This window comes from Rhinoderma darwinii, chromosome 1, assembly GCF_050947455.1.
Source record: "Rhinoderma darwinii isolate aRhiDar2 chromosome 1, aRhiDar2.hap1, whole genome shotgun sequence".
NCBI classification, from domain to species: domain Eukaryota; kingdom Metazoa; phylum Chordata; class Amphibia; order Anura; family Rhinodermatidae; genus Rhinoderma; species Rhinoderma darwinii.
The window spans coordinates 192,843,171-192,870,327 of NC_134687.1; positions in this window are offsets into that span (position 1 = coordinate 192,843,171).

A 27,157-nucleotide genomic window follows, 5' to 3' on the forward strand; every position below is an offset into this window, starting at 1 on the left:
TTAACTGGTTCCCGACCGCTGGCTGTATTTTTACGGCCAGCGGTCAGGGTCCTTAAAACCCGAGCCATAGACTTTTTACGGCTCGGGTTTTAACTTGCTGCCCGCGCGATCGGGCAGCTGAATGTCGGGTCTCCGGCTGTCAGTGACTGCTGGGGACCATGAGGAGAGGATAGAAGCAGCTTTCGCTGCTTCTATCTTCTCCAATGTCTTTTTACACAGCGCTCAATGAACGCTGTGTATAGGAATAGGGACAGCAGCAGCGGCGCTGTCTCTCTTCCTCCAGGTGATCATGTGACTGGTCACATGATTGCCGGGTGCTGTTAGTGGCAGACTGCTGCTGGGTCTTACTAGACCCAGCACAGCCCAGTTAGTGACAATCGTCACTATGAGAGGGCTGATTTCCCCTGTAACTCGGGCTGCTGTGCAGCCCCAGTTGCAGTGGAAAAACATGGTGTAAAAGAAAGAGAAACATTTTTTACAGTTCCCCAAAGGTCTTTTTTGACCTTTGGGGGACAGACCATAGTAATAAAAAAATAATAAAGTAAAGTGCAAAAAAAAATTAAATAATAAATACACATAAAATACCCACCCCAAAAAAAAACGTTCCCCCCCCGCCAATCATTGTTGTAACGCTAGCACTGACCCAATTACCCTAATATAGACATGTAATATATTAAAATTTACGGTAGACAATGACGATCACAAATAAAAGGTCTATTTTAGGGTAAAACTATGTTATTACCCCCAAAAAATAGCTGAAACGTAAAAAAGCTTATTTTTTTACTATTATTTTCAGACTTTATGAATAAAAATTCGAAAATAGCAAAAAAGGTGTGTATAAAAATGATAAAAAATGAAACCTGCATTGTCTACGGAAAAAACATCGCAAAAATCACGTCGTTAACCCAACAAATAAAAAAATTATAGCCATTTAACTAACACGTGCTAAAAATGGCTAAACGGTGTCTGGTCCTGAAGGCGCAAAATAGCCCGGTCCTGAACTGGTTAAAAACTCTTTAGCACCTGCACACAACTTAAAAGCTCTTCTAATAACAAGACTAAGTCCTTGCCTACCAACTACCCCTCTACCTTATTTTTTGTCGGTTTCTATACAAATTTGGATACAATTTAATTCCAAGTGTATACGGCCTACATTTTCTCTACATACTTGTGCTCCTATAGAAACTCTATCTCCTATCATTTGGTATAGTTTTTGTATAGTCTAATCATCAGGTCTTCAGGTCGCCTATAAAACTTGAGTTTATTTGATGAGATCTACGCATTACAAATTTTGTTCTCAGTGACATGCTGTCAAGTCCACTACATAACACCACTGACGGTTCTTTTGTGTCATCATACCATGTTATTATTATAATGTAATATTTTGTTATTTGATTTTTCTTTGTCAATTTCAATGGTTTACCAAACTTGTATTTTCATTGGATTATTGAGTTATTTTTGATATTTGTATAATGTTCAATAAAAATCTAATGTAACAAAAAAAAAAGAAGAAACTCTTGAGCTCCTTCTCCCTGACCTAGATATTCGAGTCTGGAGAGCTGGGGGTTTGACTCAAATGATGTCTCTCATGGATAATTATCAATTGCTACAATTTACCTCCCTCCATGACTTTTATGGTATCCCACATAGGGATTTTTACAAATATCTTCGCATTAGACATCTTTTACAATCCGACCCCCCTTTTACAGCAAATTCAGATACATTTTAGCTACAGTCTCAACCTGCTATAAAGGCATACGTCCTTTATATGACATATTCGATTCCAAGGCTAAATTTGAGTAGACCTCCATTCTTGGTTTGGGAGAGGGAGTGTAAAGGATCTGCCAGGCACAGCTTCTGTGTCAACGCCCATAGGTAATCAGTCTGCACCTGCTTCTATGTCTATGAGACTGACTCCATCTTCCACCACTCAGGATGGCAGGCTTAGGAGTGGGAGAGCCTATCACAGCCTGGCCAGACGGAGCTAGCTCCCGCCCTCTGTCTATTTATACCTGCCTTTCCTGTTCCTCCTTGCTTGTGATTCTTCTCGTTTGGTTTCCTGGCCCTGCTGCAGCTTCTTGAACTATTTGACCCTGCTTCATATTGACCCTGGCTTACTGACTACTCTCCTGCTCTGCGTTTGGTACTTCGTACACTCCTGGTTTGACTCAGCTTGTTCACTACTCTCCTGCTCTGCATTTGGTACCTCGTACACTCCTGGTTTGACTCGGCTCGTTCACCACTCTTGTTGCTCACGGTGTTGCCATGGGCAACTGCCCCTTTTCCCTTAGCTTCTGTGTACCCTTGTCTGTTTGTCTGTCCTGCACTTATTGAGCGTAGGGACCGTCACCCAGTTGTGCCCCGTTGCCTAGGGCGGGTCGTTGCAAGTAGGCAGGGACTGAGTGGCGGGTAGATTAGGGCTCACTTGTCTGTTTCCCTACCCCCACCATTACAGGGAGCTCTCACAAGTTTACTCCACATCTGACTACTATGTACCCCTAACCCCACCTCTTTCTTTTGTATCCCTGATTTTTATATGTTTGAAAATGTAATAAAATCTCTAAAAACTTAAATACAAAAAAAAAGTTTACTCCACATCTACATGGACAACCTTGTAAGGGTAGATAACCCTTTAGTATTACTGTTCCTGTCAGGGAACAATGAAGGGACACTAGCCGGTAGTTAGCTTGGGAGTTCGGCTCCCGAGTGGTGGAGCGTCCCTGTAGCCATGGCAACAGCAACTAATGCCGGGTGCCATGATTTGTACTCAGCTGCGTCGGGAGATGAAGGAAGTCTCGGTAATGCCGACACGTGTGCCGGAAGACAAGAACCTGAAGTGACGTACAGGGGGTGGAGTAAAGCGGCGAGCGAAGAGAGAGGTCCAGAAGAAAAGGGGATGAGAAGAAGCAGCGTGGGTCATGAGAGGAGTGAGCGGCAACGGAACCAAGAGCATGAAGGAGGAAGAGACCGGTGTCCCAGGACACACAGAGAAAGGGTCCACAGTTCGAGGACGATCTGAGAACATCAAGGAGACAAGGTGCAATACTGGAGGACCGGACAGGAGCGGAAGGTATCACCCGCAGCAGCTACAGGTACCGGACATTGCCCAGTATAACACCCTGACAGAGAAACCTAGGTCCACAGAGCCAGTACCAGTCCTTTAGGCAGTGACCCTTTAAAGAAAGTGATGTCCTTTGTCCATCCTGTTCATAGTACCATTAGTATATCAGTCTTGGAAGGAATAGACGGAATAGCCTGGATATAGGCCTAAGTGTAGTCTCACTACCTCACCACTAGTGCCGGTGTCCCTGTGTTTACCCAAGAGTGTATACCTTCTGTAATCACAGCCCTGTTAGAAATGCTTTGAACTGTTATTTGTGAATACTGTTGGGCCTAGAAGCAGACAGAAGGAACGGTCGGGTTGACGGAATCTTATTGGACTATTAACCGGACTTTGAACAAGCGGTAGTTGTCAACCTTATCTGTTCAGTTGCATCCTAGGCGTGTCCGACAATTGGGCCACCGACTGATGTGAGAGAGGGCTTGCCATGAAAGGTAGCGGATAGCTCCGCAAGGACCCGTGGTGTGTGCCAGTAGGTACGGGTAGTCCACTGATTCCCACGACGCGACCCCTGGGCCGACAATGTGACTCTTACCCGAGGGTATGTTGACAGTAGTGGGTAGCTCCCACCGTGACTGACAGCGGCGTGTTCACTGCCGAGTTTGGCAACATGGGGGTCAGGCACGACCTCTCTCAGGGGGACCTCCAGCAGGTTCGACGTCCCCAAACTCAGAATTCCTGTCTGCTCCGCAGAAGAGAATATCCTGTTACGTGTTCATTACAGTAAAAAGTTTGTGCCACGGGCAGCAGTAGTCCCTCCTACATAAATTGGCATAGTCGGCAGGATCCAAAGCCTCGCAGTGATGGAACCGTCAAGCAGCGGGGTCACTCCAACAACCCCGACCGTAGTGATACCCATGGGGGCCGCCCTAATGAACATTTCTAAGTTCGATGGGAAGTGCGTATCGATTGCAGATTGGACAGAACGAGTTCATACCGCGGCCCGGTTATTCCAGGTACCTGTGACCCACCAGGCCGATCTGGCGTTCAACTCACTTGAAGGGGATGCTAGACAAGCTCTCCTGGTCTTACTGCCAGAGCAACACAATATGCTAGAAGCGATCATCAGCTGACTGGACTCCCTATATGGGGATGTCACCTCCGCCGTCGACCTTCGAAAGAAATTCTATACAAGAGTACAGAGGAATGGTGAATCGTTACAGCAATTTTCAGTAGGACTACAAGGAATGTGGAGTCGACTAGTAAAGAAAGATCCAGCAGTGTGTGCAGCCCTACCTGAGCCGGACCAATTAGTGAGATTCCAGTTTGTGTCTGGACTGGACAGTCGTAACTTGAAGGCGGGCTGTGAGAGACTTAGTCCGGGTCACTCCTACCACCACGATGAGCAAGGTGTTACGAGAAGCACTCGAGGTACATTGAGAGGAGTTGGGAGAAGCCAGCATGGCCCTACAAAGTGTGGGTCCCACCGAGACAACTCCGATTACTGATGAGCGACCAGAAGCAGCGTTCCAAGATTTTGGCTGGGATGTCAAGGAAGCTATTCGGGAATTAAAGACAGACGTCGCTCAATTGAGAGTAATGGCCGACTGACCGGAACAACTATCTCGTCCATCAAGATCGACACAAGGGGGCCTCGACGCTCTTGGCAGTGTGATCAGCCAGGTCATTTTGCCAGAGACTGCAGGATGAGACGCTACCCAAGACGTGAACTGCCACCTTTAGACTAAGGTACCCCGCCGATAAGTGCCAAGCTGTGGGCATCCCATCGACAGGCCAAAAAGAAAGGGTAGAACTTGTAACTGGGAAATGCCCGATAGTTTCAGCCGTGATCAGGGGGGGTAAAAATCCCTTGCCTTATTTATACTGGGTCAGAGGTAACCACCATGACATATCAGTTGTTCCATGAACAGTTTGAAGGTCAACAGACTCTAGAAGCACACTGGATAAAACTCACAGCGGCTAATAGTCTGCTAATTGCCGGGTTACGTGGTTAGAACTGGAAGTGTTTAACCGTAATTTCCCCCAGGCTGGTATTGTAGTAGTACATAATTGTGCAAGGCCAGGTATACCTGTTATAATTGTCATGAATGTGTTGCAGGAAATACACGGGATGATGTTCAATGAGATGAGCGGTGCTCGGTGGGAGGAGCTGGCATCCAATCATACAGCGCGGCAAGCTTTACTCCATGTAAATCAAGTCTGTCAACGACAGGCTAATTTCAAAACGCTGCAGGGGCGAGTGAGAATGGTAAGGGCCCCAAGTAAGGCATTATTGCAAGTACCACCATTACAGGAAGTCACCATTCCCCTTTCATCACAGTTTGAGGGGTGCCATAGTCATGGAAGAACCAATGCGAAGTCCTCAGAACACGCAACCCTGGGTGGTGGGAAGGACGGTGTATCGGATAACGAAACAAATGGCTACCGTCAGAGTGTTGAATCCTACCTCAGGGGTGGTCGAAATACCGGCCGGCACAGTGTTGGCTAATGTCGAACTGGTTAGGGCAGAGGACGTGACAGACCCAACCGTGGCCGAACCCCTTGGACATAAATTGCCAGAAGATGAAAGGAGTGATGCTGAAGTGAGCGAACAGACCAAATGACTGTGGTGTCAGCTCGAATTAGACGGAGGGGCATCGGATACAGTTTTGCGGGAACAACTGAGGTTGCTACTTCGACGCTTCAGCTGGGTTTTCGCTCCGCATGAAGGGGACTATTGGTGCACCGCCACTATCGAACATGAAATTCACACAGGAACGGTGCCTCCCATCAGGGAGCATTATCGCAATATACCTCCTGCTCTATATCGTGAAGTAAAGGCTCTTATACAAAAGATGTTAGACGGACAAGTGATCCGAGAGAGTCAGAGCCCGTGGGCATCCCCGATTGTCCTGTTAAGAAAGAAGGACGGAACGCTTCGGTTCTGCGTCGATTATCGCAAACTGAACGCCTGTACCCACCGAGATGCCTACCCACTTCCCCGAGTGAAAAAGTCATTAACAGCCATGCAAGAGGCCCAATACTACACGATGCTCGATTTTGCCAGCGGATATTGGCAGGTACCCATGAAAGAAGAAGATAAGGAGAAGACGGCGTTCATCACCCCGTCAGGATTATTCAAATTTAACCGAATGCCGTTCAGTACCTTCCAACGACTAATGGAGCATTGTCTGGGAGATCTAAACTTTGAGTCAGCCTTGATCTATTTAGATGACATCGTTATTTTCTCGAAGACCTTTCCGGAGCACTTAGGGCATTTACAGGTCATGCTAGAACAGTTAGGAAAATATGGACTCAAGCTGAAACCCAGTAAGTGCCGATTGGGTAACCAACAGATGAATGCAGCAGGGATTGCACCTGACCCCGACAAGATCAAAGCCATACAAGAGTGGGCCATTCTGCAGAAAACCACGGAAATACGAGTCTATCTCTAATTGGTCGGGTATCTTGAATCAACTGCTCTGTGGACAACCCACACAAAAGAAGGGAAGTTGCGGTCCCAGCATTGTAAACACTGGCACGAACCATAACAAGTGGCATTCGAAGCACGAAGACCCGGCTTGTGACGGCCTCCATCCTCGCTTTTGCAGACTTCACCCAACCATTCTGACTGTACACTGATGCCAGTCTGAAGGGACTGGGAGCTGTACTGGCCCAGCAGCAAGGGGACGTGGAGCGCGTTATCGCCTATGTTAGCTGCAGTCTATTACCAATTAGAGCTCGTTCAGACTAGAACTGTTGGCCATAGTGTGGGCCATTACAGAATGGTTTGCAGAATACCTGGTCAGAAACCAAGTGGAGATTTACATGGAAAACAACCCCCTGGCGTATCTTGGAACCGCTAAGCTGGGGGCGATGGAACAACGATGGGTAGCATGACTGGCTCGATTCAACTGAATCATTCGTTATAAGCCCGGTAAGAATCATACCAATGCCGATGTACTATCCCGACAGCCGTGTGAGATCCCGGTCAGAGAGGTGGATGATGAAAAGGAAGAGATGGAAATACCCCCACTACGCGTGGTTCATCCACCAGTGCCGAAGAAACGAATAGTGACGGCAATACAAGAGGTTGAGTGTTTTACTGAAATGTATGATGGAGACAAATGGAAGAAGCAACAATGGCAAGACAAGGACATCCAAATTATTGACCAGTGGGTGCGTCAGAAGAGAAAGCCCATGGCAGCAGAGCGGAACAGGTTGTCAGCACCAGCTAAAGCACTGGTTCAGCAGTTGGAACGATTAGAACACTGTAATGGAATATTGTATAGACGAGTGTGGGCACCGCGGGAACATCAAGAAATATGGCAGTTGGTGTTACCCATAGCAGACGTGAAACTCGTGTGTAAGTGGATGCACGAGAAGAGAGGTAATTTTGCGGTGGAAAAGACTGTACAGATGATCCGGACTCACTTCTATGCTCCAAGACTGGAAGGAATAATGAGAGATGTCTACAAAGAATGCGCAGAGTGGGTAATACACAAGGCGATGAAAAGCCGAAGAGACCAATGAGCCACTATAACTGCTGACAGTAGACTTTTTAACAATCCAATAAGTCACATCGGGATCATGTTATCCTTCCTTATGGTTGCCCAAGACTCCTCTTATCGAATCAAGGGCCGAATTTCGAGTCGAATCTCCTTCGAGAACTGTGTGTACTACATGGAATCCAGAAATCAAGAACCACCCCATATCACCCACAAGGTAATGGGGCTTGCGAAAGGTTCAACCTCAACTTAATTGGTCTGTTAAAAACTCTAGGAGATGGACGTCAAGAACGATGTCCTGAATATGCGGACGACCTGGTATGGGCCTACAATAACACTGTGCATCGGGCTACCGGTTATACCCCATGTCAATTGATGTTCGGTCGACCGAGTCGGGTTCCATTGGATCTTCTGTTATAAATGCCAGAGATGGAAATTACCCGATCCCCATCACAATGGGTACAGGAGCACCAGCGGCGGTTGAGTGCGGCCAAAGACGAAATGGAGAAAGCTCGGCACACAGAGAGCCTGCTCCCTATGAGTGAACGACATCGAGCTTTTCATACTGGAGTTCGAGTACTGGTACGGAATCGCCGGGCAACACGTGGGGGTAAGCTAGAGCCCTGATGGGAAAGGAAACCATACATGGTGATTAAACGCGTTGATCCTGGACTTCCTGTGTATAAAGTGCGACCAGAGGGTAACCAGGGACCGAGCAGAATGCTACATCGAAACCTGCTGAGACCCTGTACTTTTCCGACACCAAGACAAGTAGGTACAGGTAGTCCACTCATTCCCACGACGCGACCCCTGGGCCGAGAGTGTGACTCTTACCTGAGGGTATGCTGACAGTAGTGGGTAGCTCCCACCGTGACTGACAGCGGCGTGTTCTCTGCCGAGTTTGGCAACGTGGGAGTCGGACCTCCAGCGGGTTCGACGTCCCCAACCTCAGAATTCCTGTCTGCTCCTCAGAAGAGAATATCCTGTTACGTGTTCATTACAGTAAAAAGTTGAACCAAGAAGTTGTGTCTCATCCTTTGTGCCACGTGCAGCAGTAGTCCTTCCTACAACCTCTCTTACTTTTATAGCGAAAAGCCTGAAATGCACCCTACATTATGAGTCGGTTATGAAAATAGTACTCAGATGGTACTACACACCAGATAGACTCCAACATATGTTTCCTAGTGCATCCCACCTATGTTGGAGGAATTGTGTAGGCAGAGGCACCCTCCTTCACATTTTATCGGACTGTCCATTGCTCACAGATCTTTGGACATCTTCCTTCACATTATTATTGAGAATAGCGGGAATACCTATTACTTTTTCTTGACATTAATCCCATACTGACTGAATATAGAGTCATATCGCCCATTTATATCTCGCGACCAGGGGCGTAGCTAAAGGCTCATGGGCCCCGATGAAAAAGTTCTTATTGGGCCCCCCCCGCAAACTTCTCATGGCCGATGGCCCGCAGCTTTTAGCTGCATCGCTGGGTCTCCTAAGTGACCCAACAATGCAGCAGTAGCAGCCAGGGGAATCACTAAGGGCTTAAAATGTCAGGGGAAATAGCCCCAACACAGATGTGTCCCCCCCCCAAAAAAAAATGTGTGTATAGGAGACAGCATAGCATATCTATAGCACTACGACCCTATAAACTATGGATATGATTAGATACATTGGCTCAGCAGACAGTATCACACATTATAGGATTAGATACAATGGCTGAGCAGACAGTATCACACATAATAGGATTAGATACAGTGGCTGAGCAGACAGTATCACACATGATAGGATTAGATACAATGACTCAGCAGATAGTATCACAAATGATAGGATTAGAGACAGGGCCCAGCAGAGAGTATCACACATGATAGGATTAGATACAGTAGCTCAGCAGACAGTATCACACATGAGAGATTAGATACAGTGGCTCAGCAGACAGTATCGCACATGATAGGATTAGATACAGTGGCTCAGAAGGCAGTATCACACATGATAGGATTAGCTACAGTGGCTCAGCAGACAGTATCACACATGATTGGATTAGATGTAGGACCAAGCAGACAGTATCACACATGATAGGATTAGATACATGGCCCAGCTCGCTGACATTGCGGCTCCAGCACTGGACCCAGGAAAGGTAAGAATAATAATTTTGCTTCTTTATGTGTTACTGATTATTTTTGTGTGTTTGTGTTTTTTTACAGGTTCGGTTGTTGGACTTTGGATACGAGGACTTCAATAAAATGGTTAATGAGGGTTGTATTTTTTTATTTCAATAAAATATTTTTTCTATGTGCTTGTATCTTTTTAAACTTTATTATCACCACCTTAGTAATGGCCGCTGGCTGATTGGCAACCTCCATTACTAAGGTGGGGCTTAATGTTAGCCGGTCAAAGTCCAACACTAACCCGCATTATTACCCCGGTACCCACCGCCACCAGGGGTAATGGGAAGAGCCGGGTACGAACCAGTACCCGTCCATCTGTAGTGACGGACAGGCACCGGGGTGGCCGCCGGCTGGTAGTATTAGGCTGGGGAAGGCCAAAACCAGTGACACCTACCACCCTGGTAATGCTGCCTGCTGCAGCTGTGTTGTATCTGGCTGGTTATGAAAATTGGGGGGACCCGACATCGTTTTTTCCAATTATTTTTTATTTAATTTTTTTTAAATGACGTGGGGTCCCCCCCATTTTTCATAACCAGCCAGATACAATAAAGCAGCAGCAGCCTAGCATCACCAGGGTGGGAAGGGCCACTGTTTTTGGCCTTTCCCCTCCTGATAATACCAGCCTGCGGCCACCCCATCGCTACAGATGGTCAGGTACTGGATCGTACCCGGCTCTTCCCAGCACCCCTGGTGGCGGTGCGTACCGGGGTAATAAAGGGGGTTAGTGTTAGCCTCTGCACCGGCTAACACTAAGCCCCGCCTTAGCAATGGATGCTGTCAATCAGCCGGCGGCCATTACTAAGGCGGTAGTAATATAGTTTAAAAAAAAACACAAAGACATAGAAAAAATATTTTATTGAAATAAAAAAAAACACAACCCTTATTAACCATTTTATTGATAATAAAAAAAAAGCCGTCATCGAAGTAGTCCTGGAATCCGACGTAGTCCAACGACCGAACCTGTAAGAAAACAAACAAAAAAAAAAGATTAGTAACACATGTGTTAGGCTTAGATACAGGGCCCATGTGTGATACTGTCTGTGGGACCCTGTATCTAAGCCTACCACTTAGATACAGGGTCCAGCAGACAGTAATCTTATACAGTATAAGATTACTGTCTGCTGGGGCCCTGTATCTGAACCTACAGTGTGGTAGGCTTATATACAGAGCCCATCAGACAGTATCACACATGGGCCATGTATCTAAGCATACCATGTGATTGGCTTAGATACAGGGCCCAGCAGACAGGATCACACAATCTGTGATCCTGTCTAATAGGCCCTCTAAGCCTGCTACATCGTAGGCTTAAAGGGGTTGTGCAGTCCCTAAACATTGATGGCCTATCCTCAGGATAGGTCATCAATAGCTGATGTGTCGGGGTCAGTCTCCCGGGACCCGCCAATCAGCTGTTTTGAAGGGGCTGCAGCACTCGTACGAGAGCTGCTTCCCCTTCATTTCCCTTACTCGCTCACACTGTGAATCGCCGACACCGAATCACAGTGTGACCTGAATGAAGTGACCGGAATGAAGGGGAAGCAGCTCTCGTACGAGTGCTGCGGCCCCTTCAAAACAGCTGATTGGCGGGTCCCGGGAGTCGGACCCCGCCAGTCAGGGCTACTAATCTTACCTTCCTCTTCATCCGAGGCGGAAGTTCTGTCCTCTCGATGTTGTGCGCGGCGCATAGCGCTGTGACGTCATGCGCTGCGCACAGCGCTTGACGTCAGGACCTCTGCTGCGATCCGGAACCAGGAAGGTAAGTACAGTCTGTTACTATAGTAACAGGGGACCGTGGCCCGAGTTACTATAGTAACTTTTTATTGATGTGGTGCGGGGGGCTGCGGGCCCCCCTGGCTTCGGGGCCCGGTCGCAATTGCGACCGCTGCGACCCCTATAGCTACTCCAGTGCTCGCGACTAAACTAGTCATTACTAGACACTGGAAAAGCCTTACAGTTCCTTCCATGCAGGAAATTTTGCACACGTCAATGGTATGTGCTCTCACAAGAAAATGATGGCATTTAGGGACCACTCCTACTGTAAGTTTGAAAAGTTGTGGGGACCTTGGCTGCGTAATGTTTATAACTGTGTCTCCTAGGGAATGGCTCCTCTTATGCACCATGCTACATATCTTGTACATCCCGGTTTCTGCTTAGTCTGAGATGTTTTATTCTTATATTTGTTTGGTTGTTAGATCTTTTTTTTGTTTTTGTTTTTCCTTTGCTCATTTCTCCAATGTATTCCATACTTTGAATTGGTTTGCATATTAGACATTCATATATACATGGAAAGTATTTCTGGATGTCAAGTTTTGGACTAGCTAGCTATCTAATGTTCGTACATTACTTATATTTCATTGTTAAACCAGATCCAAGACGTGCCTGATATCCTGTAATTTGTAAATTGTTTCGCTAACATACAGTATTGTTCATTTGCAATGGATATTATTTGTGCATCCAATATGCTTGTTGTATGATCTCTGTAGAATGTTAAATAAAAATGTATAGATTTAAAAGAAAAAAAAAATAGGGACAACTCCCACCTATCAGGAGAATGAAATTACTGACAAATATATTGCTATTTTTTTTAATTGTTTTGTTTAGTTTTAAAATGGCATGAAGTAGCACTGGGAACTTACTCTCTATTTTGCCACATCAAAGTGAGGATGAGACAGTTTAATGGAGGTGTGCTACAATAGAATGTGTGAAGATGAACCTAAGCTCAGTCTTATAGTTTGATAGTATAAGAATTTTGTATTTTAGTGTAAAAATCTGTGTAAATGCTTTTACAGGTTAAACCCTTGAAACAATGTCAATAATGACTGCACCGCTCCTTTTTATGCTGTTCTAAGATAGGGCAGCATATAGGACTTGACAGATCACCTTTATTTTTTATCACCACTAGGTTTAGAACATAAGCAAAGGGAGGTAGCATGTGTCAGTTTATCTAAATCCAGGGCATCCAAAATTGTTTCCCATTGTCACTGACCACGTAGCCCAGTTGAAGAAGGCGACTTTCTAGGCTACGTGGTCAGTGACAATGGAAATGGACCACCCCACATTCCCTGCCACTAAAACTCAATAACACTCTTCAATGATTCCCTATACTAGTGTTACCAGTATCTGATGTTTCTCACCTTATTCGGATCCAGCACTGTGTTTCTGGGGAGTGGCCGCAGTGCTACTGCTCTGGATGTTCAGTTGCGGCAGGCTTCGGCACCCAAAGATGATATCAGGCCTAGCAGCCTTTTCAAACTGGGATTGTCCTGCTATGCATTGCTTGGTGTTTGAGGTATATTCTTTTCCTGGTTCTTATTCCTGTGCATTGCTACTGTGTTTGATCCTGATCCTGACCTCGGCTTTGTTCCTGGTACCTGTTGTCCTTCTCTAGGCTTTTAAACTTGGCAACGATTCTGACTACACTCCCATCTTGTTCTCTTGCCTGTCACATGCTGACCAATCTTCTGGTGACGACCCTCGGCTCTGTTCCTGACAACACTATTACTGCATCAGCCAACTGCCATCAATCAGGGACTATTCTGGGAACCACGACCTGGGGATCTTCTTGCAGCAAAGTCCATACGTCCTTGCGTAGAATAAAGGTGTATTCCCAGCTCAGAAATAGCAGGTAATATGCTATGAGATGTGCCTTTCCATGCACACTGTGTCCCCATCAATGTTTTCTCACCGTGGCCAATAAATTTGGTCATCGTTGTGTTCTAACTGCGTCTTATTAGTTTCTCTGCTCTTCTGCTATTCTAGCCGGGCTATTCTGGCCAGGCTGGAGCATACGCTATAGCTCCCTGCCCGGCTACCTCTCAGCAGCTGTATTAAAGTGTCTAGAACAGCTCCCGGACATGCGTAGTAGCCCTGGAGCTGTTCTGCACAGTAGCACAGGCTCTTATCAAGGATATGACACTGCATCTGCTCCACAGCCTCTGGAGCGCACACCTAGAAGTCAGCGCCGCTTGAATGACAGGGAAAGTGTACCATCCACATATGCTCCCGATCAAGAGAACATGCTGGCATCATTTCAAAAACTAGATTAACAGCATTGGAAGACTAAGCTAAAGAAATTGTAGCAATGCGGGACTTCGGCCTCATACACACGACCGTGTTTTTTGGCCTCAATTCATCCGCAAAAATGCGGATGAATTGCGGACCCATTCATTTCTATGACCACATGCACATGGCCCTGGTTTTCACGGATCAGCGTGGGGCCCCAAGTCCGGCCCCGCAAAAACCAGAACATGTAAGTATACGATCTGCATTTGTAGCATGGGCTTGCCCATAGAAGTGAATGGGGTCGTGAAAAAAGCAGATGACATACGGATGGACGTTCATGTGTCATCCACAATTGCAGATTTGTGGATCTGTTGCTAAGCGACAACGGTTACTTTCCCCTGTCATCGTGCAGGTTGGAGAGAGTGTAGGAGAGCACCAAAGAGCAGACTTGTGAAGATCGTGTCTATAATTAATGTAGAAGAACCCTGATACAATACAGGTCCTGTATTTGAGACGAACGTGAGGAGGACTACTAACACCTCAATGTGAAGGACCATGCCTAGCAGGAGGTGGGCAAGGACTTGTATCAAAAGGAGTGGGACAAAATAAAAAAAAGCTCAAAATCTGAAAAGAAAAAGATGGGTAAGTGGCACCCCTTTTCTCCATATACCCCTTCAGCCACAACCTTTTCAACCATGTTTTTGTTATTATGGGAGATTTTTTTATTTATTTATTTCAGTTGACTACATAAAGACACGGTGGAATACACCTCTACACAAAACAGCTTGCATTCCTGAGAGATGTCATGGAGGTTGGCCCGTAAGTATATATCATATATGTTCATTATATGTACTGTAGTTGTACGAGTACTGTCAGGGCATGTAGTGATGCATGGGGCTATGCCAGTGGCATAGGTAAAGTGGTTGCAGTGGTTGCAATTGTGACTAGTTCATTCAGACAGGGGGGGGGCATAACCCCCCGCACCACATCTATCCAATGTAGTAACTGTGGCCTATGTAATTAACTATACGGGCCCCTGTTACTACAGGGGGAGCTTCAAGTTGCACAGAAACACACCCTGTGATCAGTACCGGAAGGCCCTTATATACTATTGGCATTGACCTCAAAATGCAGATACAATTGAATACTATTGCGGAGCAGGGAGCCTGCTCCATGCTCTGCTACTCACTTGACTACATGACACATTAGACCTGCAGCGCAATGACATCACTGGTTTGCGCTGGCCTACGCCACGATCCTGTCTCGGCGCCTCAAAGGCTTTGAGGGGCGTGCAGCCCCGTTCTAATCTGTTTTTTACGCTACCAGTATTGGTCAGCACATGTCGTCTAGGCCTTGTATATTCGAACTAGTAATATAAAGGTCTCGACTGGTGGCATACGTGAAAACCAATATTTGCAGCGGGGAATCCAGAGGGTAGTGGGAGCGTGTTAATATGTGTTTAGAAATCCCCTTTTTAAAATATTTGCATTTGCCCATGACAGTATACTTACCGACCACGCTGCTGTGTTAGGTCCGGCAAGAGCACAGGTCCTGACACCTTCCAGCGTCACAATGTCACAATGATATGTGCACTGTGCATGACGTTGTGAAGATGAATGGTATCAGGACACGTACTGCGGCCGGAGGTGAAGAGGAGCCGGCTCAGGAGCATGGAGGGTACTGTCCTAACATACAGGGCCTACTAGAGAGTATCACACATGTGATGGCAATAAAGAAAAGTGGTGGGGGGCTCAAAAAGGAGTCTTGCAACGGGGCTTATGAGCCTTTAGCTACACCCATGGCCTACACTATGTACCACATACTCACTTGCTGAATAGCATTCTCCCATGTGTATATTTTATACTGCAATTGTACTGATGCATGATGCCAATTTTTTCTACTTTTACTATAGAACAAAAGACAATCTAAAGGCAGCGGAGGAGGAGGACTCAGATGTCACCGCAATTGATGAGGAATCGGCAAGTGTGGAGATTCGCTGCTCCACTTCATCAGCTGCCACTGAGGAAATAGCAGAAGTGGCCAATCCTGGGCCTTCCACAGTATCAGAGGGCACAACTTTCAGAAGAGCCAAGCCCCGGCAGACCGAAAAAGCAACAGTTGCTTCTGCTGCTATAGACGCAAGGAACAAGGTTGATTTGAGGGTTCTAGAGAATCTAGAAAGAAGAGGGACAGAAAAAGCAGAGGAGACCTTCTGCAGGGTCTTAGCCCATCATTTTAGAGAAGTGACCCAGGAGAGGCAGATGAGGTGCCAGTCTGTTGGGTGTGGTAGAGGTATCAGTCACACACCCTGACCTGGGAGAGCTCTACCAGGCCGTAGAATTCCACCGGAAGTGGTATGATGGGAGTACCTACGGCCATGGACCTCCACCACCCAGTACAACTCAGCAATCCAACCCAGGCACACCCATACGACAGTTCTATGTCACTTTTCACCCAAGATAGACTGCCTTATGCCATCCCCATCACCTCACCAGTGCAGGCATTTGCACCACGTTGTAATTTTTTTTTTTATTTTTTTTTTATTTTGTTATATTGAGACAATACAGAATTTTATATAAAAAAAAGTTTATACTGCTAATTTTCTCAGTTGTGTTTTTTATGGTAGTGATTTTGTGTGTTGTGTGTAGTATGTTCGGTGTGAGTGTGCATGTGAAGTATGCGCGGTACCAGTGTGCATGTGGAGAATGCGCGGGGCGAGTGTGCATGTGGAGTATGCGCGGGGCAAGTGTGCATGTGGAGTATGCCTGGTCGATTGTGCATGTAGAGTATGTGCGGTGCAAGTGTGCATGTGGAGTATGCGGGGTTTGAGTATGCATGTGAAGTATGCGCGGTGCGAATGTACATATGGAGTATGCACGGTGCGAGTGTGCATGTGAAGTATGCACGGTGCGAGTGTACATGTAGAGAATGCGTGGTGCGAGTGTGTATGTGGAGTGTGCGCAGCGTGAGTGTGCATGTGGAGTGTGCGCAGTGCGAGTGTGCATGTGGAGTGTGCGCAGTGCGAGTGTGCATGTGGAGTATGCACGGAGCGAGTGTGCATGTGGAGTATGCGCTGTGCGAGTGTGCATGTGGAGTATGCCCGGTCGAGTGTGCATTCAGAGAATGTGCGGTGAGCAGTATGCTTGATATGAAGCAAAGACCAAAGAAGACTAAGAGGGATTCCACACTCATTCAAGGACTACATTTTACCAATTCTACAGATAAATACATTTATCTGTATACTCTGTACGATGAGGAAGTGAAAAGCCATATCACTTTATACATGTTTTATTGTCAACCCATAACGAGGTATTGGTTTGCATTTAACTGCAATCAAAAAATTGAGAAATAATAAAAAATAAAAAAAGTTAAAATACAGCTGAAAAAAAATATAAAAAAATCAAGAATTAATTTGGACAGAAATACATAAACTCGCAACAAGGGTCCTCATTCTCTTGCGAGTTTCTACTCTAAGTATTGAAACAGAAAACTAACTAAACTAAAGAGACAACAGTCCAAAACCAAATCAGGAAAGACAACAGTCCAGATAGAAATTATGTGTCGGCATGGATAGCATCCATCTGCCAAGAAACCACTCCCACCGGTGACAGGAAGTAGTCAGTATCGAATTGCCAAATAGCCAGTCCTGACGCTCCTGTGCTTCCATACTGGGTGTGGACCTCAGAGATGGTAGCTGTCCGCAAATGATGGTCCAGCTCTCTGTGAAACGCCGACTCATCAGTCCTCAGAAAATTGTGGATGATGACACAGGCTTGGACAATCTGCATCACATTCACTGGATCCATCTGAATGGAGCTCTGGAAAACCCGCCACTTGCTGGTCAGTGGTCCAAAAGCACACTCCACATACCATCTCGCATGGGTGAGGCAGTAATTGAAGATATGCCTCCGGTCATTCAAAACACGCCTGTGGAATGGTCGCATGAGGTGAGGGGACAGTCCAAAGCCTTCATCACCTACGATGACGAAGGCTGCAGGAGGTCCTGAAGATCCTGGAAGTTGTCTCGGTTCTATTAAAACGAGCAGGTTAGACTCGAGCCGTTCACCTATTCTGGAAACACTGAAAACGCCAGCATCCGCAGAGCTCCCATAGGCCCCAATATCGACAATTACAAACCAATAGTCACTGTCAGCCAAGGCCAAAAGCACCACCGAGAAAAACTGCTTGTAATTAAAATATTGTTTTTTGTTTGCGATACAACGCACTGACATAGTTGGGGAACTGCGCAAATCGGTAGAAGCCCTTGGTAATCCGATCCAGTCTTCTGCCTTGGACTGTGGAATCACTGACGCTCTCAGTTTCTGCCGGATGACTTTGCAGGTCAGTCGTACGATCTGCAAAATCGTGGAGCCCCCCAGCAAAAACTCAAAATGCAGTGATCCACATGAGTTGCCAGTTGGCAGGAATCTGTGAACAAATTTTTTTTATTAATTACATATAGCAGTATCAGAGTGGAATGGCGGAAATAGGCACAGGTGACAAGTATGGTTATACTATCTGCAGCCTAGTGACATGTTAGCAACAGGTACAGGGGACAACTACGGTTATACTATCTGTAGCAGGGTGACATAGCGGCAATAGGCACAGGGGACAAGTACGGATTTACTATCTGTAGCAGGGTGAAAAGGCAGCAATAGGCACAGGGGACAAGTACGGTTTTACTATCTGAAACAGGGTGACATGGCGGCAATAGGCAAAGAGGACATTATATGTTCTTACCTGTGGGGGATGATTAGCCATTCCTCCGGAGTGATGCACCTTCGCATGTTGGTGTCCCGGAAGGTTAGTCCGGAACGGAGGTCCGACAGCAAACTGTCAAAAGTTGAGATGGATATATGGCAGTAGCTGTGGAACTTGTCCAGGTGCTGCTGCAGGTCAGACTACTGGGTGTGGAAATGCCCCTTCCTAGGCCATTGGGAGACAATGGGGTGAACCCACTAGCTCCCCCTCTTAATTTTTTTCTTCCAGCATTGGTAGTTGCTGTCCAAATCGCCAAGAGAAGAGCTAGCCCAGGAGAACATCAACCACAGGAACTAAAGACATGTCCACAGTGAGGAATTGTGAAAAGCTAGATCAGCAGAAGAATCAAACAGAACTTGCACAAAGCAAAGAGAAACAAAAATGCCAAAGAAAATGGCTCCTGGGTGACCATGTGACCTACCCCAGGGGGTTGGGACAAGCTTGTGACATTATTTCTAGCCTTCCCCTTTATGCGGATCTGCAAATACGGATGCACTACGGAGGTTTTTTGCGGACCACTCATCTGCAAATGCGTTCAACAGATCTGTGGTTTTTACGGACTGCAAAACTACTACGGTCGTGTGCCTGAGGCCAGGGTCCTCTTACACGGCCCGACATGGGCCGTGTAAACAAGCGCCGATCAACAAGACAGCTCGTTGATCGGCGCTCGTTTGTTCCTTTCACAAGGAGCTATGAATGGGGATGAGCGTTTGTTGCTACACTAAGGCCTCATGCACACGAACATAGCCATGTCCACGGCCGTGATTTTCGGGTCGGCCTGCCGCAGACTGTCACCCGCAAGCAGCCTGCAAATTGCGGGCCGTGCACATGGCCGCGTCCATTATTTTCTATGAGCCTGGAAACCACGGTCGTGTGCATGGGCCCATAGAAAAGAATGGGGCCGCAATTCTCCCGTGGATTTTCGGGGGAATTGCGGCCGCAAAACCAGGTTTGTGTGCATGGGGCCTAAGTGTATTGAATATAGTGCTGTTTAGTGTAATCAGGTTGTGTTCAACCAGTGTTGTACCCAACTGGATACCTATTTCCCTGTAGTAGCTTAGTTATTTACATTAGTTTTAAATATATTCTTGGAATTCATGATTAAAGGATATTTCCTGATCGTCCTACGGAAGCACACTTAAGGGTTAAGATACTTCATCTGACCGGATAGAAGAGACATATTACTCAGCAGTAATCAACTAACAATTAAGAGGTCCCAGGTAACCTTAAATAGAGCCCAAATCCCTTCAGAAAGCGTATTTTTTCTCTTCTATGAAGATGGATAGTTGAAGACATCTATACCAAAATGCTTTATACAGAGGGGGTTCCTCTGTCCCTAAGTTGCGACCCATGAAGGCATGGGTGGCTGTATACTGGGGGTTTCCACGGTCCCTCGGCCTGGCTTCTAAAAATCTTACCTGGAGGTAATGAGAAGCCACGCTTCCAGTCTGGAGCGGCATGCAGGTTTTACCTGTCCCTCGGCTCCTAGACGTGGATCCCATACACCTCCGGACAGGTGTCCCAAGATGGCCGCCGCCGAGGTAAGGTGTATGCTGGATTCCGTCGCATGCGCTGTGCACTCTCCCGGCTTCAGTGCGGTCTGCACATGCGCGACAACGGAAGTCTCACGGGATCCCGGCGGTTCAAGAAAGGACCGCGAATCCAGGGCTACGGCGCTGGTTCAGCTGCTCAACCCTGGAGATTAAGGTACCGAAAACTTTTATTGTGTTAATGTGAGAAGGGTTTTGCTTCCTTGAGGCTACTTACAGATAAGATTGTAAATTGCATGCCTTTTTCCCCAGATGGCAAGTCCTGCATCTCAAGGGAAACATAAAAGGAAATCTAAGCACAATATGTGTAAAGGTTGTCAGCAACCATTGCCAGGGGATTGGGACCACAGTTTCTGCTCCTCTTGCAGACCTCCTGAACAATCCTTCCATACTAAAGCTGTGGGGTTTCTGTCCTGGTTTAAAAACCAACTTACAGATACCTTTCAGGAGATTAAATCGACTGCTATTCCGAAAAAATCTAAAGGTAGAAAGCGGACGCCCTCTCCGCATTCCCCTTCCGAATATGATCTATCGGAGGAGGATCTGGATTCAGAAGACTCTGATGGGGAACCTCTAGATAATATTTATCTGTTAAAGACAAGGTCCCGCACTTGCTGAAAGCAGTCAAACTAACCGTTGAGACCAATAAAGATGTGTCTCATAAAAGCAAAAAGGCAATCAGGGGGCAAGGTTTAAAAACACCTACAAAACAGATCCCAAGTTTAGTTCTAACTGGCATGTTCCGCCCGAAGTTGATCTTGCTGTCGCCAGATTGTCAAAGAAATCTGTGTTTCCTTCAGAGGAGTCCTCCCTCTTAAAGGATCCAATGGATCGCAGAGCTGATTCTATATAAAAAAAAAAGCCTACTCATCGTCGTCTGCGGCGTGTAAAGTTGCATCAGCTTCCATCCTGGTTGCCAGAGCCCTTCGTACATGGCTTAGTCAGCTCTCTCAAGATCTGGAGGAAGGCGTACCGAGAAAAAAAGATCTTGCACAATATCCCTCTCATGAAAGCGGCTGCAGAATTTTTGTGACGAGCCTCTGGATGTCTTGAAGTTTTCTTCCAGGTCCCTGGCTCTCTCTAATATGGCATGTAGAAACCTCTGTATCAAGCAATGGGCAGGGGACGTGCCATCCAAGAATCATTTCTGTTCCCTACCATTTCATCCCTCTTCTCTCTTCGGCCCTCAGCTAGAAGACATCCTTAAATTAATAAATGATGAAAAAGGGGTTTCCTTCCCACGTCCTCCAAAGAGGCTGCCATTTAAAACCTTTCAAGACCGTTGCAAAAGGTCACATAAGGGTCAAAAATATTTTTGTGGGGGTGACAGGCAGCGTAGATTCAAACGCAAGCAGGAGGGTAACCCCTCCTTCAGGGAAAAGTCACCCTTTCAAAGAAATCCTAACTTATGACGCCAAGAGAGAGGAGTGTCCAGTAGGTTGAAGACTAGGAATGTTTGTTCACCTATGGCTAAAAACGTCCACAGACGCTTGGGTCTGATCCACCATCCAGAATGGCTACTCGCTGGAACTAAACACCGTTCCAAAGAACAGATTCTGTATAAACAGAGGAAGAAATCCTATTGTTCTCAGTCTTATTCAGGACTTTATAAGGAAGGGAGCATTGGAAGAAGTCCTGTATCATCAGCAGGGTCAAGGAGTGTACTCCCCTATCTTTGCCAATCCAAAAAAGGAAGACAAGTGGCAGTTAGTGATAGATTTAACATATCTGAACCAGTTCTTAGTAAAGAAAAAGTTCAAAATGGAATCTATACAGTCATAAATATTATCCAAGAAAGGGATTTTCTAGCCACTATCAATCTGCAAGATGCATATCTTCATATTTCGGTCCTGAAGAAACACAGGAAATTTCTTTGGCTAGCAGTTCTTGTTCATCATCAAGTCCTACATCTTCAGTTCACCTGCCTACCCTTTGGGATAACACCTAAAAGTCACTCACCTCGCACGGTTTCATCACAAACTTCCAGAAGTCTCATCTAACACCATGCACATAGTTAAAATACTTAGGCTTAGATACACAGAAAATGTCACTGACTCTGTCCAGCGACTGGATATGTTCTATCCGTCAGGGTGTTCAGCGACTAACTTCATTGAGTCACTGCTCCATCCTTCAGGCCATGAGAGTGTTAGGCCTTCTATCGAGGCGGTACCAAGGGCAGACATCCGAATGTTGCAATTCAACATACTAAAAAGCTGGGACAAGAGAATAGTGTCACTCAACACCTTAATATCAGTGTCTTCGGATGTGAAACATGACCTCCAGTGGTGGTTGGTACCCTACCATCTCGATCAAGGCAGATCTCTGAGACCAGTTCATCGGATACTCCTCACTACAGATGCCTAAGGCTGAGGCTGGGGTGCACATGTGGGAACATGAGTGCAAAAGAAATGGTCCAAACTCGACAGCTGCCTTTCATCCAACATGAAGGAGCTCAGGGCGATCAAACTAGCCCTATTACACTTTCAGGCTGTAGTCCATCGTCACAATGTACAAATTCAGTCGGACAACCTCCCCGCAGTGTTTTATGTAAACAAGCAGGGGGGCACCAGGAGCAATTCTCTCAGAAAGGAATGCAGTCAGATTCCTTGGAATCCTTGGACGCTTCACCTTAACCAAGTAACAGGGCATTCAACTTGACAGAAAAGATGTCTGTGAACCAATATATCTTGGAGTTTATGAATTGGCTATTAGTATAACTTCTGCCATCTATTGGATTCTTAAAGCTCTTCATTGCTGCAAAATAAACATCTCCCACAGGGATGGAATTCTTGGACGCTTGACCTCAGCCAAGTAAGGGGCCGTTCACATATGTCTGGCGTCCGCTTCAGTTTACCTCTAGCGTGTTGAAGAAAAGCCGGAGGCAAACTGATGCTAGAGCTAGAATGGATCCCATAGCTTTCTATGGGATCTGTTCTGGCACAGGGGACATCAGTTGTAGCGTCGTACGGCGCCGGACCTGTAGTATTTTTGGTTCCGGCTCCCAGGGAGGTCCGGCGCCGTATCCTATCTATTTTAATTATGGCGGATGAACGCTGGGTGCTGCCGCATCCACCTTCCGGCAGCACCGGGCGGGAAGGTGAATGTGAGCTAGGAACGGAATCCCCGGTATTGCCACAGCATTGCCGGGGATTCTGCTCCAGGCGGAGACCCTGATGACTACCCTCCCACCCGTCCCGGATTCAGTGGGACAGTCCCGGATACCTGGCGGTGTCCCGCTGCTCCGTGCAGCCGGGGTATGTCCCACTGTCAACTGTGTTTGCATCCTCAGGACGCAGACATAGTTGAACTTAATACTGAAGCAGGGAACAATCAGGTCCCTGCTTCAGAATGAGTTCAGAGCGGAGGAGCAGAGGGAGCCTCTCTGCTCACCGATAATTCCCCGGGCACAGCGCTACTTTAAGCGCTGTCCTCGGGGAAGCCCTTGACATCACTATCTATATATGGACAGTGGTGTCAGAGGGTCCTTCGAGAGGGAATCCCTTCTCACAGCGTCCGCAGTGTGGCACAATCTACAGGGGACGCTGTGTGGCGCCATGTACAGTGGGGCTGTGTGACATTATCTACAGTGGGGCTGTGTGACATTATCTATATGGGGTACTGTGTCATTATACACAGGGGATACTGTGGAATTATATACAGAGGGTATTACGGCATTATCTACAGGAGCGTGTGTGTGTGACGCCATCTACAGGGGAGGCTTTGTGGCGCTATCTACAGGGGGCTGTATGACATTATCTATAGGCGGTACTGTGGCATTATCTACAGGGGCATATGTGGCACTATATACAGGGGGTGTGTGGCACTATATACAGGTGGGGTGTGGCACTATCTAAAGAGGGCACTGCGTTATTAGCTACAGGGTATGTGGCACTATATACAGGGGGTGTGTGGCACTATCTACAGAGGGCGCTGCAGTATTATCTACAGGGGGTGTGTGGCACTATATACAGGGGCACATTTTCAGAACCTAGACTACCATTTTGTGGACCATTGTGGTAAAAACTGATGTTAGAAACGGATGATAAAAACTGATGACAACTAACGACAACTAATGACAACTGATCGTTTTGTAGTAAAAATTTTGAAAAAGCCTGATGGCAACTGATACATTTTTTACATCAGTTTTTGCATCAGTTGTAATCACTTAAGAGACAAAAAAACCTGATGCTGATACAACTGATACAGTGAAGGAAATAAGTATTTGATCCCTTGCTGATTTTGTAAGTTTGCCCACTGTCAAAGACATGAACAGTCTAGAATTTTTAGGCTAGGTTAATTTTACCAGTGAGAAATAGATTATATATAAAAAAAACAGAAAATCACATTGTCAAAATTATATATATTTATTTGCATTGTGCACAGAGAAATAAGTATTTGATCCCTTTGGCAAACAAGACTTAATACTTGGTGGCAAAACCCTTGTTGGCAAGCACAGCAGTCAGACGTTTTTTGTAGTTGATGATGAGGTTTGTACACATGTTAGATGGAATTTTGGCCCACTCCTCTTTGCAGATCATCTGTAAATCATTAAGATTTCGTGGCTGTCGCTTGGCAACTCGGATCTTCAGCTCCCTCCATTAGTTTTCTATGGGATTAAGGTCTGGAGACTGGCTAGGCTACTCCATGACCTTAATGTGCTTATTTTTGAGCCACTCCTTTGTTGCCTTGGCTGTATGTTTCGGGTCATTGTCGTGCTGGAAGACCCAGCCACGAGCCATTTTTAATGTCCTGGTGGAGGGAAGGAGGTTGTCACTCAGGATTTGACGGTACATGGCTCCATCCATTCTCCCATTGATGCGGTGAAGTAGTCCTGTGCCCTTAGCAGAGAAACACCCCCAAAACATAATGTTTCCACCTCCATGCTTGACAGTGGGGACGGTGTTCTTTGGGTCATAGGCAGCATTTCTCTTCCTCCAAACACGGTGATTTGAATTAATGCCAAAGAGCTCAATTTTAGTCTCATCTGACCACAGCACCTTCTCCCAATCACTCTCAGAATCATCCAGATGTTCATTTGCAAACTTCAGATGGGCGTGTACATGTGCCTTCTTGAGCAGGGGGACCTTGCGGGCACTGCAGGATTTTAATCCATTACCGCGTAATGTGTTACCAATGGTTTTCTTGGTGACTCTGGTCCCAGCTGCCTTGAGATCATTAACAAGTTCCCCCCGTGTAGTTTTCGGCTGAGCTCTCACCTTCCTCATGATCAAGGATACCCCACGAGGTGAGATTTTGCATGGAGCCCCAGATCGATGTCGATTGACAGTCATTTTGTATGTCTTCCATTTTCTTACTATTGCACCAACAGTTGTTTCCTTCTCACCCAGCGTCTTACTTATGGTTTTGTAGCCCATTCCAGCCTTGTGCAGGTCTATGATCTTGTCCCTGGCATCCTTAGAAAGCTCTTTGGTCTTGCCCATGTTGTAGAGGTTAGAGTCAGACTGATTAATTGAGTCTGTGGACAGGAGTCTTTTATACAGGTGACCATTTAAGACAGCTGTCTTTAATGCAGGCACCAAGTTGATTTGGAGCATGTAACTGGTCTGGAGGAGGCTGAACTCTTAATGGTTGGTAGGGGATCAAATACTTATTTCTCTGTGCACAATGCAAATAAATATATATAATTTTGACTGTGTGATTTTCTGTTTTTTTTTAAATATAATCTATCTCTCACTGGTAAAATTAACCTAGCCTAAAAATTCTAGACTGTTCATGCCTTGTGGGCAAACTTACAAAATCAGCAAGGGATCAAATACTTATTTCCTTCACTGTATGTATATATATATATATATATATATATATATTATTGTGCTGCGTCCTTGAGGAAGCAAACAGCGAAACGCGCGTTGGGGTTTTCCACACGTTGGTCAGGCTCTGGTGTACACTCCGCTATGGGTAAGACTCTCTAGTACTTAGGGAAAGGGTGCAAGTATCAGTCTGTGACTGATTGTTTATTTTTCATCTGCACTCTTGTAACTACGTATACTTGCACTGGCAGTATACTGTATCTATACCTCTATTTCTGTATACTTATGCCAGGATACGTTATCTAGTGCTTTTTACATACCACCTACTATCCATTCCCCATAATTGTCTTCCAGATTGTCTATTGTACCTTTAGGGTATGTGCACACGGTAGCAGGCTTTTACGTCTGAAATGACAGACTGTTTTCAGGAGAAAACAGCTGCCTCGTTTCAGACTTAAATGCTCCTCCTCGCATTTTGCGAGGCTTCTCTGACAGCCGTAAATTTTGAGCTGTGCTTCATTGAGTTCAATGAAGAACGGCTCAAATTACGTCTGAAAGAAGTGCCCTGCACTTCTTTTGACGAGGCTGTATTTTTACGCGTCGTTGTTTGACAGCTGTCAAACGACGACGCCTAAATGACAGGTTGTCTGCACAGTACGTCGGCAAACCCATTCAAATGAATGGGTAGATGTTTGCCGACGTATTGTAGCCCTATTTTTAGGCGTAAAAGGAGGCATAATACGCCTCGTTTACGCCTGAAAATAGGTCGTGTGAACCCAGCCTAATACTTAATGCATTGAGTCTGCCTTCTGTACTGGAATTTTAGAGTTTCTCTGTCCTATTGTACCTTTTTAAATATTTTTTTCTGTATATGTAACCATGTTTAATAAAGCTTTTTCTGTTTTTTACCATATGGCTTCCATGCTCCTCCTTCTCCTCTGTGTATGAAATGATTAATTGAGTCTGTGGACAGGAGTCTTTTATACAGGTGACCATTTAAGACAGCTGTCTTTAATGCAGGCACCAAGTTGATTTGGAGCGTGTAACTGGTCTGGAGGAGGCTGAACTCTTAATGGTTGGTAGGGGATCAAATACTTATTTCTCTGTGCACAATGCAAATAAATATATATAATTTTGACAATGTGATTTTTTTTTTTTTTTTTTATATAATCTATCTCTCACTGGTAAAATTAACCTAGCCTAAAAATTCTAGACTGTTCATGTCTTTGACAGTGGGCAAACTTACAAAATCAGCAAGGGATCAAATACTTATTTCCTTCACTGTATATATATATGTATACATATGCCTCTGTGTGTGTGTTTATATGTGTCTGTGGGT